The sequence below is a fragment of the Equus caballus genome, chromosome 1 (genome assembly GCF_041296265.1).
Source record: "Equus caballus isolate H_3958 breed thoroughbred chromosome 1, TB-T2T, whole genome shotgun sequence".
NCBI classification, from domain to species: domain Eukaryota; kingdom Metazoa; phylum Chordata; class Mammalia; order Perissodactyla; family Equidae; genus Equus; species Equus caballus.
In genome coordinates, this window is record NC_091684.1 from 180647313 (window position 1) to 180663472 (window position 16160).

The window sequence follows — 16160 nt, forward strand, 5'->3', positions numbered from 1 at the left end:
AAAATAGTGTAAACACAAATGTTTTTACTGGAAGTGGATTATAGACTATTGACTAACACTGTATTGTAACTGGATATTTGTGTTATATAATTAAAAGATCTAAATCTTAATTTGAGGAACAATTCATTGTGGGTGTAATCGGTCAACCAATATTTATTGACCATCTGTTATTCTTAACGTCGAACCAGTGACTTTTTGATTTGGTGATGAAGAGATGCTGAAGAAGTATAGGATATGGAGTCTGCTTTAAAGAAATTAAAATTTAGATTGCTATTTGCAACCCTATGTAAACTGATACTCAACTCTTTAAAATCGTTTTCAAGAAAACACAATCCCTCTCAAAGTAAAGGAGAAACCAGAAAGAGTTCGAACACCACAAGATTTAGGAAATGTTCTAAATAGTTAATAAATATTATGATCTGACTGAGATGTGATTAAAACCAAGTGTAGGAGTGTCTATATTCATTGAAGTGGTAGCTGTCACATTGCCATTTCTGCCACAAATGCTGTTTTACCCTTGAAAACAAGTCTCTCCATTAGGAAAGGTATAAGTCAGCTGCTTGGATACGGTTATGCAACTCTTTCTTTCAATGCTAAAAGCAGACTCAGAGTTCTTGTTTTTCTTTTCCACGAAAGGAGGTGAAAATCTGACAGCTCAAAATGAAGCAAAAATCCGAGATAAAACAGACACCATTTTGTGCCCACTCAGTCTTCTCTCCAGGGTCATACATGTGTAAGTAGCTGTTTGTTTATAGTCAAGACCTTCTGTGGGTAAATCTGGCAGGGTATCAAAGACATTTAGCATAGATATTTCATTTTCAATGCATGTGTCTATTTTTTTCCCTGTTGATGAACCAAATATAACACATGCAGATGATTTTTAGGAATTTATTTTAAATTGTAAGTTTTTCTCTTTTTCTTTTTCTGAATGTTCACAGTAGCTGGGAGAGAAGTATCTGCTAGCTACTACCCTCCCATCGTAGTACTGAATGGTGGGGTAGAACAGAACACGAAATTGCAGACTGTGTTTCCCTCCTTTACTATCTCTATGTATCTATGAATCTATTCATTAGTAATATACCTATCAATCTATCTATTGTCTATTAATCGTCTATCTATTTGTATAGCCTATGGCACAGTGTTTAAGAATATGGGCTTGGATTCAGTTCAGCCTGGATTTGAAGGCAGGCTCTACCTGTTATTTCCTGGATAGCCTTAGTTAAATCACTTAACCTTTCTAAGCCTAACTGGCTTATCAATTAAAAGTAGACAATAAAAATATTTATTTCATTAGACATGTGAAGATTAAATGAGATAACTCAAAGGGCTTAGCACATTGCTTGACATATAGTAAACATTCAATAAAGTTTAAGGATTATTCTTATTTTTAACAATAATAATCACTTTTAGAATGCTAGATCATGAACATGAGGGAGAGAGCATCCAAAGACTTTAGTTTAATATCTTTAGTAGTATTCATTCATACTGAGAGGTAGTAGAATTTTCCTTAGTTCTTTGGTTTTCCATTTCTAATATTTTCATAACAATGATACTGTTTTTCTCTATTCCTAATCCGAATAACATGTTTTCCCATTGTTCTTCCCTTTTAGCAGCAAAATATTTGATTTATAAGACTTTAAATCAATACATCACCTCCCTGTAATATAGTTTGCTGGGGTCTATTTTGTTTTCGTTTTGAAATGGTCTCTTGACCCAATTTGAAGCCCTGGCCAGCGGACAGTTAGTTCCCCTCCAGCAGCTGATTCAGTTCATGGTTTAACCACTTCCCTTTTGGGATTCTCACACACCAGGTCTACTATGCACCCGCCTTAATTGCTCCGGGCCAGGTACCAGATAACTAGAGACAGCTGCTATGCTCCAGCGTCCCGGAAATTACTCAGATTAGCCGATCCAGAGGGAATCTGAGGAACCCAGCTAACTCCACCTCACTTGCCACACATAAACTGCCCCCTACATACAGGTCCAGCCTGTGGGACATTTTCCAGGTGCAACCCGCTCTGTGGCCCTGAGTGGCAGCCTTCTCTCTTTCAAAGTTGTAAGTAACAGAGTTCTTCTGCTCATCTATTGAATGTCTTTGTCTTGTGTCCTCCCACCAAAAGTCTTTAAATCTTATAAAACACTCCCTCAACCTAATTTTTGTTCAAAGCTTTTGTATTCTATTATCAGATATGAGCATTATATTGTATGTTAAAGGACATTTTATTTTAAATATGTATTTTATAAGTACTTTCAGAAGTAACATATGGTCATGTTAGAACTTAAAAATACTAAAAAATTTCTAAAGAAAAAAATCCACTCACAAACTCACACATAGCTAATATTAAAGTTTAGTTATAATTTCTAATGGTTTTTACCTGTATGCACATATATATCAATTATATTTGTATTAACACATACATACCCCTACATGTAGAGATATAGTCTTCGCTATATATTCATAACATATTTATTTATATCTATATAGCTAGACTGACATAGGTATATATCTTTCCTATTTGTACAAATAGAAACCACTCTAAACAAATCAGAATTCATAAATTTCCCTCAAACTTCATATCACAATTACAATTAAATAATTATTTATATAATTACCTATTGAAGGTTTAGTTCCACTTCTAAATTATAAACACCACGAGAGGAAGGTTGTGACTGCTATATACATTTTGCCTAACTCAGTCCCTGACAACTAGATGATTCATGAATATTTGTTGAAGGAATGAAAATAATTATATAAACGCTGCTACATAACCTGCTTTATTTTTTAATTCACTTAATCTTTTTCTGTATATCCTTCAATTTCATACTATTTCATATGACATTTGTTAAAGGAATATAAAACATCAGCAATCATTAGGTCACCTGTATCATACCCCCAAAATACACTGTGGCCAGTTTTCCACTCTACCTATGAAGGAGACTAGCCCAGTCAGGTTCACTTCATTTGGTCTGATGGGTAGAGGGGGATGTAAGCTCATGTGCAGTGAAGCTGTGACGCTACCTGCAGAAAAATGAGTTTATAATCACGTAAAAAACAAGGAAATGTCGACAATTATTTACTCATCTGAACTAGACAATTTAGGAATAAAATGTCTTGTTATGTTTATTTGAGAAACTGGTTCTGTAGATAAAATTAAGAGGGTAAGTACCAAAGTTGTGTACTTGGCACAAGAGAAATAGAGAGAGAGAGAAAAGAGACAGACAGACACAGAGAGAAAAAATTGTAGCTGCATGCAATTGAGAGAGATGACATAACCTTGCAAGAATTATACATATATATGCAGAGAGAGAGAGAGAGAAAAGGTGTTATTTGACTTGTGGAGTTTTTTCTTGTTCAAGAAAAGAGGGGTAGGAGTGGATTCTGCATGGAGGTAATAACATGAATAAGGACAGGGGTGTGAAAATATACAGCAGAGTGTATATATCTGGATGGAGTAGTGGGAGACAAAGCTAGATAGGGAGCTTGAGTCCATACATGGGTTTATAAATTGGGGTTGTTTGTTTCTACTTTATTCTCTACATAGATCAGTGGTTCTCAACCAGAGCAATTTTGTCCCTCACAGGACATTTGTCAATGTCTAGAGACAAATATCTTAGGGATGGGGTACCACTAGCATCTAGTGAGAAGGATGCTGCTAAACATCTTATGATGACTAGGACGGCACTCTCCACACCAAAAAGAATTTTCCAGCTCAAAATGTTAGTACGACAAATTTGAGAAACCCTGGGCTACACCAATGGTCTCCAAAATGGGATGTTTGAAACTGATGGGTGATAAAAGTACATTAGGGCACAGAAATAAAATATTAAAATTTTGAAGTTATTTTATCTCATTTTTAAAATTTTGTTTTAGACAGCATGTTTTGTAGCATAGAAAGTATATGTTTGTGGTACATGTATACAATTTGTAAATATCTATACATACATTTGTAGTGCCTACTCAACCATTTTGTTTTTGTTTTTGTTTTTGAGGAAGATTAGCCCTGAGCTAACATTTGCTGCCAATCCTCCTCTTTTTGCTGAGGAAGACTTCCCCTGAGCTAACATCCGTGCCCATCTTCCTCTACTTTATATATGGGATGCCGACCACAGCATGGCTTGCCAAGTGGTGCCATGTCCGAACCCGGGATCTGAACCGGCAAACCCCGGGCTGCTGAAGCAGAGCATGCGAACTTAACCGCTGCACCACTAGGCTGGCCCTACTCAACCATTTTTACTAATTGGGTACACAGTTAAAAAATTTGTAGAACTCTGCTTTAGAAAATAGGTAGTCGTGAAAAATGTGGGTTGGTAGGTTATAGACAAGCAAGCTGGTAATGTGGGAAAAGGATGAGAAATAAAGGAGACTCTGGAGGCATGGAAAAGAGTCAGGCATCTATTGCAATATTACAGGCAAGAAATGGAGAGGACATAATTTAAGATATTGTCATTAGAAATGAAATAGATTAATTTAGGACACATTTTTTGAAGTAGATTCAACAAGAATTCTCAGGTGACAGATTAGGTTTGGGAATTGAGTTAAGGAAGAGATGTCGAGGAATAACTCTAAGGTTTCCAGCTTAGACATGCTCATGGTTCTTGCTGCTTCATATTTTATTTGATAGTCTACAGGCCTCTCTGATTTTTTTTAAAGGCAAAGCTTTTTACAGTTTTAATTATCTTGGAGGGTGGTGGATGGGGGAGAAACTTAAGATGATTCTAACATGTAACTTCTGGATAGTGAAGGTACCATCAGAGACGAGAATGCGAGAGGAAATACAGTGGGTATCTTTGATTTGAGAGGCGTATAATAAGTTTCTTTGGATCATTTTGATTTCAATGACCCTCTGAGCATTCAGGTAAAGATATCAGATAAAGGTCTGGAGATGACTTTATCTGCTTAGGTAAAGCCGAAAGGATAGATTTGAGAAGGTGACTAAAAACACCAGTGATTTTAGTAATAATAATTTTGGATGCTACGAGTTATTTATGTAGTTTTCTTTGATTCCTACACGGTAACCAAAAAAAGAAAGAGTTGGACTAATGCAGAGCTAGGGTTGAGAAGATTGGTAGGGGGAAGAATAAAAGGCTTAGAAATTAAGATTGCAGCAGAAGGACTAACAGACGTGATTTCAGGCTGCAGCAGCAAGGAAGAAAGTAGAGAGAAGACTTTTATGAAATAAAGAGAATGTGAAAGGATGTGGACAAGATTCTCAATGATGGTGAAAGTAGGTCCAGCTGGAGTAATTGAATGGGAAGAATGGAAAAATTAAGGGTTGTGGTCCAGGAGTACAATTTCTAGGTTTACAAAACAGTTTTAAAAATGATTATTTCCATAGGACTACATAGAAGACTACCATATATGTCAACATACACACACAAAGAAGCCTATGAAAGGAATTTGCAAAATAAACCGCTCATTACAAAGAATGAGTAGGAAAAACAATGAAAGGGAATTTAATATTTGGTCTTAATAAATGTCTTCCCCTGAATTTTCCTCTGTCTACACAGTTTAAGCAGTAATAAATAAGTTTCATCTGGCCTTCCAGATCTCTCAGTGCATCCAAAAAAATTCTTTAAGGCCAATTCTGCAACTGTATTTTCTCAAATAGAGATGGAATAAAAGAGGGATGGAGGAGAGAGAAATTCATCACAGACGCTTTTGCTGAAAAAGTCTGGCAGATGAACAAAACATGGTTTTTTGAGAGGTTCTGTAATGGATAGTTCTTTTTCTCACTTATGTACTTATGTGAAACTAGGAAAGATAGTAAAGTGCAAAAAAAAACTACCAACTTAAAAAAATTACTAAATCTTAGCAGCTTTGACTGTAGTGACTTATACTTAAGTTATCCAAATGCTCTTGAGGTTGCCTTTTTATTTCCTTTCATTTTGACACCATAATACAATGTTTCATTTCTCAAAATCAGAATGTGAATCAGATAGATATAGTAAATTGATAAATTCTACATCTGTGATTTTTCTCTTCAGTAATAAAAATAATATGTCATATCTTAAGGTCAAAGATTATTAGCTACAAAACATTAAAACTACTGAGTTTCAAATATTTTTCCTATCTTCCAGAGGAAGAGGCCAAAAAGTATATTCGAAATTTTCACATTTTCTCTACACATTAGTTGGGCTACAATTTTTATTTTTAAGGCATAATTAAACAAATATGCCCACTTCAGGGAAATTACATAAACCACTCAATTCCGTTTAGGTTAACAAGAAATTGAGGGGCTGGCCCGGTGGCACAGCGGTTAAGTGTGCACATTCTGCTTCGGTGGCCCGGGGTTTGCCGGTTCAGATCCCGGGTGTGGACATGGTACCACTTGGCAAGGCATGCTGTGGTAGGCGTCCCACATATAAAGTAGAGGAAGATGGGCACGGATGTTAGCTCAGGGCCAGTCTTCCTCAGAAGAAAGAGGAGGATTGGCAGCAGTTAGCTCAGGGCTAATCCTCCTCAAAAAAAAAAAAAGAAAAAGAAATTGAAATCCATAATAAAATACGTTGTTGAAATGTCATTGTACTTAGTAATTTCTTTATAGATTTTTCATACTTTGCATATTTCCCTCACGTTAATTCAGAGGGGGAAGTATAGTAAAAATGGTTTCTGATGCTAACAAATAAGCTAAAATCCTTCTAGCGTACCCAAGATGGCACTTGAAAACATGTTTTCTTAATAATCTGTACTAGCAATCATTTAGAAATTGTAAAACTTTAGTGAGGCACATAACAGCTACCATAGAACAGAAAGCTTCTAGAGCCTGTCATCAACAGAGTCTAATCTTTTAGGCTTGCTCTCGCAAATTGCTACTCATAATTTACTTTTAGGGCTACATGCTCTGAACTATTTATATGATTGTCAAGGACAAATTGTTCTGATATTCATACTGTGCTGTTTTACACATTGCTCTGTTAAGAAGAGGTTTCCTAGGGACTCAGGAATCTGTTTGTTTTATTAGAATTCTTGTGTTTGTGGTGTTTCTTTCAATGAGATGATCAATTTATGGTTGGGATTATGACAAAAGTCCAAAGCCTTTTTGTTGGGATAGAGGTTGCCTCTCCATGACTGACTACATCGTTAAATGTCTTTGATGCTTTCTGTCTGGCTATACGCGAAATACAGAATGAAGCTTTGAGAAGGTGGACATGAGCTCTCAAGAGATTTCTTTGCACTTCTGCCTCTACCTTATGAGGACAAGGCTTACATATCAGCCTCAGAGCAGGACCCTGAATGCCTAGTCCAGATTACTAATCCAATATTTCAAAACAAAATAGAAACCAAGAAATGCAACCTATACCAAACTAATTACAATCGAATCAAGATTTTGATATTACAGCCAAAAGGGAAAAGCAAAGGGTTCTTCTCCTCAACAGACCAGAAATATTGAAATGCAGTTTTTGTATAGGAAAAATGGAGGAAATTATAAGACAAAAAGGTTCTCAGAGATTTCAAGATAAAAAGCTGACAGTGGGGGAGATTTTGTACTTTTTTACATGGATGAAATATAATATTGGCTTGTTAGGGACTCCGAATCTGGGAGCATATAGAAGCAGGAATTGGAAATGCCATCCTGAAACAGGTTCCCCTCAACCACAGAGCAGAGTTTGACCAATATTTGGGAAATACTTCTCTAAAATTGATCTTTTCTCTTTTCCCTTATATATAAATCACAAAGCACTAAAAGAAAGACGTGGAATGATGTAAAGCATTGCAGAGTTAGCAAGACAAATATATAGCCTGCAAAAGGTATAGACTCAAGAAAAGCAGAGTTGAATGAAATAGTCATTTTGGCTTTTGCTACCAAAATAGGAAACTGAATAAATGGCTGAATCGCTGAAAATGTTAAATTTGATACTTGGTTTGATAAAAGACTTGGGCTTTTTGATTTAGGGAAAGCATTTAAATCTTAATCCGTAAATGAAGGAAAAAATGACTGCTATCTGTATAAGGATTCTATGAAGAAATATGCAAGAACAACATGCCACATAAATGCCAAATAATAGCAACAAGGGCAGTATCAGTGCCAAACGAAACTTTTTTGGTCAATTAGTTTAATGTCAAGATTGAATCATTTCAAACCTTCACATAACAAGGCTTTACTAATCACTATCAAGTGTGGCCTAGTCCAGGGGAATCCATATGTCTCTCCAGTTCCCAGATACACTACACAGATTTCTGAAAGTGTTTTCTACTAGTGTACACGAGCAGACAAACCACACTAGACAAATAACGCTCGTGGAGTTTTTGTGGCTCCGTTTTCCCTGCTCCCTTGCTTTGTATTCTGTATTCCCTGTCGTTATCAGGGGATATAACCTGCTGCTGAAGATAGGGCTTAAGAGCGTATAGTAACTCTCAATTGACACTTATGAAAAGTAGTATGTCTAGAGTAATACCTTTTTTTTTCATTCTTAAAGGATTTTCTCAACTTCCAGACTAAGAATTTGGACAACTGAATCCTTTTGCTTCTGAACTCACCTAAGAGATGCTTTCTGTCTAATGCTTGAATCCCTTTTTCTTTTTAGCCTCACCTGAATGCTGAGATGAAATCTATTATTGTTTCTAATGTGTCAGAGACAATGTTGCGTATTAACCAGTGTCTGACCATGCATGAGACGCTCCTTGTATCTCCAAGGGAATAAAAACAAGGAGTTAGCTCCATGGGTTAAGTAAATAGCTCATCATTTTGTTTCTGAGAATTGTTTGGGAGAGGTTTAGATCCTTTGGGAGAGGTATTAGCTTGAGCCATAAAAAACAAAATCATTTTTGAAGGCCAAAAATGGCCAAATAGCATATTTATATAGTTTCTAATATATAATAGAGGATCAAGTTGGATTAGGTGAAAGTCCATAATGTTTTCTTCTTTCTTATTTTGTCCTGTGTTTCCTTCTCAAATTGATGTGAACGTAAACATATTCTTTCCAAAAAAACTCCTTATCTTTCCACTAAATGTAATATCTTGTCAAAGTATATCTCATTGGATATACATATAATTATAAAAATTATGATTAAAGAAATAAGTAGGCCTAGAGTTTGTCCCTTGTCCAAATCCACTGAAATGGATCCGCTGGTATCCCTGCCTGCTAATATTTTCTAATAATCTGCAGAGTTTTGTTCTCCTTTTGTTATGTTTGGAAAATATGAGCGTTAGATAGCATGACTGTGTGTTCAGACTGCCAAATGCCAATAGGAGCAGACTGCACAGCAAGAGAAGTGCGTTTGTTTGACAATGTGTCATACACTATTGATAATGATTTTGAAATTGAAGTTGCTACTCTTGCCTTTTGCTCAGTGATATGAAGTTTTAAAATTGCCTTTATTTCAATTAAAGAGCAATGGTTAGGGCTGTTGTTTCTGTTCATCCCCTCGTCAGTGTATGTGTGTAATTATAACATGTAAGGTTTTAGTCTCCCAAATGTTTTTGAATTTTGTCCAGGATGACATATTTCTTAAGGTATTTGCATTTATTCAGCAGAGGCTATTCATGATGCTGCTCGTTTTCTTGACTGAATAGTGTTTACTTAGAGTCTCCTGTCTCTTCTTTTCCTAAACCAGGACCATTTATCACCATAGCCTGTAATAGGTGTAGGATGGACCCACAGGACTGTGGGATTTTCTTCCTGGCAGCCCTCAACTAATACTAGGTAACTTAAATTCTTGTTGCCTGCATTATGCTTTAGAGGAAATGTGGGGGAACAAAAGAGTTGGGAATCTTGCTTTCCACCAATATGCAAATTACTTAGCATTCTACAAATGTCAGATTCTAAGAGCAAATGATTTTCATTTTCATCACCACAGCTTCTGTAGCTAATAAATGAAGATAACTGTACTTGTCTCACACTTGAAACCAATACTGAAGGTCATGCAAAAGGCTATAGAGAAGCAGGTAAGGAAAGATCATTGATTCAAGTGTGTGTTTGTATTTGTGGGCACTTGTCAACTCTCAGGACAAAAGTAGAACCTCCAGCTTGACCTAGAGGAAATCGCCAGGTTTCAGGGAGCCCCAAAGGTGGTACAAGGGAGAATTTCCACATTAAGTGTTACTCCATGAATTATCCCAGAAATAGTTGCTAAGATTCTGAAAGGAATTCTGGGTTGTCATTTCAAGTTTCTGAGATTACTTCACACGGTCTACACTGTTGTAGTGAAATGTGATACACACATTTAGAAGATCTGTAATATCCCTTCATAGGGATCCGAGAGGAGAATCCTGGCACTGAGAGTTGGCTAATAGTTGAGATTTACTAAGGATCTAACAAGAAGACAAGGGCTTCACTATTCACGTTTTGTTTTCCTCTTGCTACAAGGGACAAAATGTATGTACTTCATGGAGGTATTTAGCTGAGAAAAAATATGTACGCGATACATGAGAACATTTTATGGGAGAGCTTTCTAACTGATAGTCACTCTGGTTTGCCACTGGAAACCTTGTAGCTGGAAAGGCACTTGATAAGGTTCTCACCAAAAAGATGTGAGCAGAAGTGCCTGAACAGGCTTCCATTTTGTTTCATTCTGCCATAAAATAAAAACCAAGTACATAAGGACAAATATTTTGCCCTCACCCCGTTCCAGCTTCCTTTCTGTGAGGACAGCAGTGGAGAGCCCAGAAGCAGAACAGTCAGTATGTAACCCAAAGAATGAAAGTCCCGTCTTGATAACAGTGAAGCAGAAGGATAGGAGGAGCCTGTGTTCCTAATGGCATCATTTGGCCACTGTGCCATCCCCAGACTGCCTTTCTTGGGAATTCTTGTTGCTGAACATAAATAAATTCCTTTCTTATTTAGGCTACTGTTGATCAGATTTTCAATTTCTGGTAACTGAAAATATTTCTACAGAAACAGCCCCCACGGTTCCATTCTCTACACCTGTGGTTTTCAGAGTTTATTGTGCCACAGAGTCTCTTGAAGGGCTTGCTAAAACACAGATTGTTGGGTCCACAGTAGGCCTGTGGTGTCATCTGAGAATTTTCTTTTCTAACAAGTTTCCAGGTGATGCTGATGCTGATGGTCCAGAGACCACACTTGGAGAACCATTGCTTGGAAGAAAGATTTTTCTAAAATATAAATTTTAATATGACAATCATCTACTTAAAATACACTAGTACTGCCCCCATACCCTTCAAAACAAAACCCAAGCTTCTGCAATGGCATCTAGATATGTTTCTCCATCTTTGTCTTTTGCATCTCTTTCACGTTGACCCTAAGCTGCTGACTCATTCAACTGCCTGTAGTTCCCTGATGATACATATTCAGTTCTCTGTAGCCACTTTCTAACACGTTTTTCCTCTGCCTAGAATATTCTCCTCTGTTATTTTCTCGACCCTTCTAACTTGTCCTTCAAGACTCAGTCTTCACTTGGCTAAGTCACAGGGTTAAGTAACATATTGTGAAACAGCTGTTTATTTACTTTTCAGTCTTATCCATGTAATTTTCTAAGAGTGGAGCCTGCGGCATTCGGGCCTTCACCTTCATATCTCTCGTGCCCAGCATAGGTGCTGAAACACAGGAGGCGCTCAGCAAATGGCTTGAGTGAAAGACTGAGTATTTGTTGAAGTGTCAGCAATGTTATATGTTTATAATATATTCTTTTTATATCCCTGGACTATAATAGAACCACCCTCTTTCTGTATAGATCTGTTGATTGTTTATAATATATAAAATTTAACACTTTATTATAATCACTTTCATTACACTTTAAAAGTAATTTTGATGGGTGACCTTTGAACATAGTCCTTTGCAAGGGACAAAGTCCTTATTTTCTCTCTCTCTCTTTTTTTTTTTAGATGTAACAGAAATTGTAACCAGAAAATTCTCACAGAACAGATGCCCTTGCAATTGAAAAGCACTCCCTCTAATAATGCTTGGCATAATTTTTGTTAGGTTTGTATCTCTGGTATAATTACATGATGATTTTAATGGAAATTATAAAGAAGTATTTTACAAAGGAACGGAATATTTTATGTGTAGTTATATGTAAATTTACTCTTATAAATATGCAAGCTTTCTTTCTCACATGGGTATTTGCTTAAGGATCACTCTGATAAATGCAAACAAGACTCATATTATTTATTAGAAGATTGCTGAGATATATAACAGTAATTGTCATACCACTCTGTAGAATTTACTTCCAGAATCTGCTGACGTTCCTACTGACTGAAAATGCACAGTAAAAATGACCACATTTATAAATTCCATTGAGATATTAAAATATCTAAGTTTTTATTTTCTTCAGATGCATAAATCACTTTTTATGTGCATGTCATTATTTACCAAGCCAATCTAGCTTTCAAATGAGGCGAAAGCTCTAGTTTGTATAGTAATATCTGAAGATATCATTCATATCAGTGTTAATCTAGTAATAGATAAGAGAAGAAGAATAAAAGATAAAGGGAGATGATCTATAGAACCTTCTATCATATGATACGACATATCATAAGAGGAATGTTCCATCACCGGCTATGTTTTCCCAAGATTAAGTTTGAGGTACAAGTAACATTAGCGTCCATTTCACAAGATAGGTAAGACTATTCTTTCCTCTTCTAAGCTAAATAGCAGCATTTCCATAACAAAATTTAAAAAAAGAAAAAGCTTGGGTTCATTTCACCTCAATTAATATAACAACCTCTTGTTGAGGGCCTCCTGCTTTGTTAGCACTGTTTAGATATTCCGGGAAGCACACGAACACATAGATGCAGAAAGACATAAGAGTAAACACCAAAATTATTTTGCAATGCTTGGTATTTTAGGCCAACTTCAGAAGAGCAGTAGCTTGGTTTCAGCCACGGCAAGTGTCCATTGCTTATTACCTAATTCTTCATTCATCAAAATGTTTAATTATTCAAGAGGTGGTCTTGTTTTCTAGGTGAAACTCAGGAAAGGGCATGACAGCTTCCTCAAGTGATAGTAAAATGTCGTAAAGACTTTCTATAAATAATTTAAATTCTGAGGGACAGTGAGAAAATTTTAGGAGATTAAATATATCTGGACATATAAATCTTGTATTGTTGAATTCTCTGAGATAGACACATTGGCTCCCTTTCTATCCCTTTTATAGCATCATCTCACGTTGGAATAATCAGGTAACATGTTAACAGCTGAGGCAGAGTAAATTGCAAATGCCTTGATGGGATGGTTGGCATGACCTCTTAATGTCGAGTAAGTCACATGTTACCTAGAATCAGAGACCTCTCCAGAGGAGCGCCAATGGAGTCAGTTCCTCTACACCCACCCTTGGTCTAGGTGTTTTCTCATGCAAGTAGCCACCAGGGACAGTGGTACTTTGTTCCAGAAAGACTCATGACTTTGATACATCTATAAATATTTCCCAATTACCGGGCAAATGAGACTGCTTTGCTCTCTGTCTCAGGTTACTAAACGTGTATGTTGCTTTCATGTGGCTTATTTCACCACAGTTATTTCAAACCTGATTTGCATTTTTATAATGGTGTAGATGGCACCAGTATCTTGTGCTCAGCCAGTCTCTTGCATGGATACCCTCCCCGCTCAGATGGGGTTCTCATTTGCACTCAGATTTGCACCCTCGGGGGTCACTCCCTCAACAACTTGATCTGGACCCCCTATGCTCAGCTGCCACAACCAGCGACCCTTCACCCTTGGAGCTACCTAGTGGTGGTCAGACTGAACTTTTTAGAAAGGGAAGAAAAAGGAAAAACAGGAAAGAGCTTTCTGTTGTCTTGTTTCTACATATTAAAATCATTTATATATATTTATAACTATTCAGAAGAATGTTTTTGATTGGTTCTTTGAGGACAAGTCTCTAGGAGGAATGCAGGCTTCAATCTGTCCGACTACTATGGTTTTAAATACAAACAAAACAATAAGCAGGGTTGGGATATACTAACAAGACAACATTACCTTTGGTTTCAGTCTCAGGATGGACCAAAGAGAAACAGATAGAGTGAGGAGAATTGTTTCAATTAAAACACCCTTATGAATAAAGAGCACCCAGGAAAATAAAGACAAGATCTAAGTTATCAATAGAAAGTGTCACAACTTAGATGTTCCAATTCTACCAGCCTAAATCTTGAGGTCCAGATAGATTCTAAATGGCTCTAGATTCTTCAGATGCCACAAATAAGGATAAAACAGATATTAACGATGGTTTTGGATGAAGGTAAATACTAGTTTAAAATGTTTGATGATAGGCATCAATATTCAAATACACTTCAAAGTTCAAAGGAAATTTTTTTTTTTAGTGAGGAAGATTGGCCCTGAGCTAACATCTTTTACCAATCTTCCTCTGTTTGCTTGAGGATGATTGTCACTGAGCTAACATCTATGCCAGTCTTCATCTATTCTGTGTGGGATGCCACCACAGCATGGCCTGACGAGCAATGCTAGGTCTGTGCCCGGGATCTGAATTTGCAAACCCAGGGCCACTGAAGCAGAACACATGAACTTAACCACTACACCACCAGGCCTGCCTCCAAAGGAAAATTTTTATCTTTAGTTCTTCCTTTAAATGCTCTAATTTCTGGCAAACCCTCATGCAGATAGACTTCTTTTATTAATGCAATAAACATTTATCGAATTTTCACTATGTGCTAATTAGGTTAATAAGTTCAGTGTAATGTGTCAAGTGCTATGATTCAGGTGAGAGCAGGATTCTCTGGATGTGCATATGATCACCCCCTCGTGCTGTGGTTAGGAGAGGCTCCCTGGAGCCCGTATCTGAGTACCACATTGAAGGATGAGTCAAGTGAAGATGGGGCCTTGGTGAGGAGGTATGACAACTCGGAAGCTTGAGAAAACCTGTTTGCAGAACCTTAAGTCATTCAGTTGGTTGGATCTTAGTATTTGGGGAGGGAGGTTGTGAAAGGCAGTATTCTAAAGATGTTCTCCCACGTTTGTTTACCATGGTTATTCAAACAAGCACTGATCTAGGCGCTGCCTGAAGGGACTTTGTAGATGCAATTAAGATTACTGTCCTGAAAATAGAGAAATCATCTTGGATTATTTGATGGAACAAATCTAATCACTTGAGCCACTAAAAGCAGAGAAATTTTTCCAGCTGGAAGTGGAGAGATGCAGCCAAGCGATGAGGCAGAAGGGGAAATAGGAGGTTTGATGCATGAGAAGTAGTTGATCCGCTGTTGCTGGCTTTGAAGAAGAGAGACAACATCCAGGGAATGTGGATGGCCTCGAGAAGCTGAAAATGACCCCCTGGCTAAAGGTCAGGCAAGAAAGGAGAACCTCAGTTTTATAGATGCAAGGAACTGAATTCAGTCAACCCTCTGAATGAGCTTGGAAGCCAATTCTTCTCAGAGTGTCCCGATAAGAACCCAACTAGCCAAGACCATGTTTTCATCCCTGTGAAACCAGAAGCAAAGAAACCAGCCTAGTCAACCCAGACTTTCAATCTATAGAGCTGCGAATTAATAAATTGGTATTCTTTTAAGCCACTAAATTGTGATAATTTTTTATGGCAGCAATAAAAATCTTGTACAGAAGTAATCATGAAAGATAAGCCTAGAAGCAGTGATTCTCAACTAGGCATGATATTGTCCACCAGGTAATATTTGGCAATAATTAGACACACTTTGTCATAACTGGGGCATGGGGTGAGGGGTGGGCAAATGGGGGGTTGTTTCCTACTGGCATCTAGGAGGTAGAGGCCAAGGATGCTGCTAAAATTCTGTAACGCACAGAACAGCACCCCTCAACAAAGCATTATGTGGCCCAAAATAGCCAGCGTCAAGGTTGAGAAACCCTAGAAGAGACGTAGGCAAGCACTGACCAGATCATGAAAGGTCTTGATCCTCGGGACTTTGCATTTTTATCTTCAAGGCTATGAATGCCCATGGAAGCTTGTTTTCTGCTGTTTTCCCCCCAGATGGTTGGAGAACACATTATATTTCTTTTGTTGAAAAAGGCCAGTAAGCAGAACCTAGGTAATTAAGGTAATTATTAGAAGTTCTATCATTTAGCAACATCAACTGAAAAAGTAGCTAATAAAATCACATCAATCTTTGTTGCTGATTTTGATGTAAATAATTATTTGTCTGTGCAAGTGGTCATTTAAAAATTAATAATAATTGACAAAAGGATGACTTTACAATGATGAGTCATTCTTAAAACTGGAAGCCTAATGATATTTTGAAAAATATTTTAAAGAAAACACCAGAAGGAAGCACTCACCT

The 16160-nt window shown here is 37.1% G+C and overlaps 1 long non-coding RNA gene across 2 annotated transcripts; it reads left to right on the forward strand.

Moving 5' to 3' along the window:
• Positions 1 to 610: 610 nt before the first annotated feature.
• Positions 611 to 15467, forward strand: LOC138917891 (uncharacterized). Of its 2 annotated transcripts, XR_011426504.1 has the most exons (4): positions 611 to 733; positions 1812 to 2056; positions 9557 to 9645; positions 11784 to 15467. It is a non-coding gene; the product is annotated as an uncharacterized lncRNA (long non-coding RNA). The 2 variants fall into 2 exon arrangements; XR_011426507.1 differs by lacking the exon at positions 1812 to 2056 and having other exon boundaries at positions 629 to 733; positions 11784 to 11919.
• Positions 15468 to 16160: the final 693 nt, after the last annotated feature.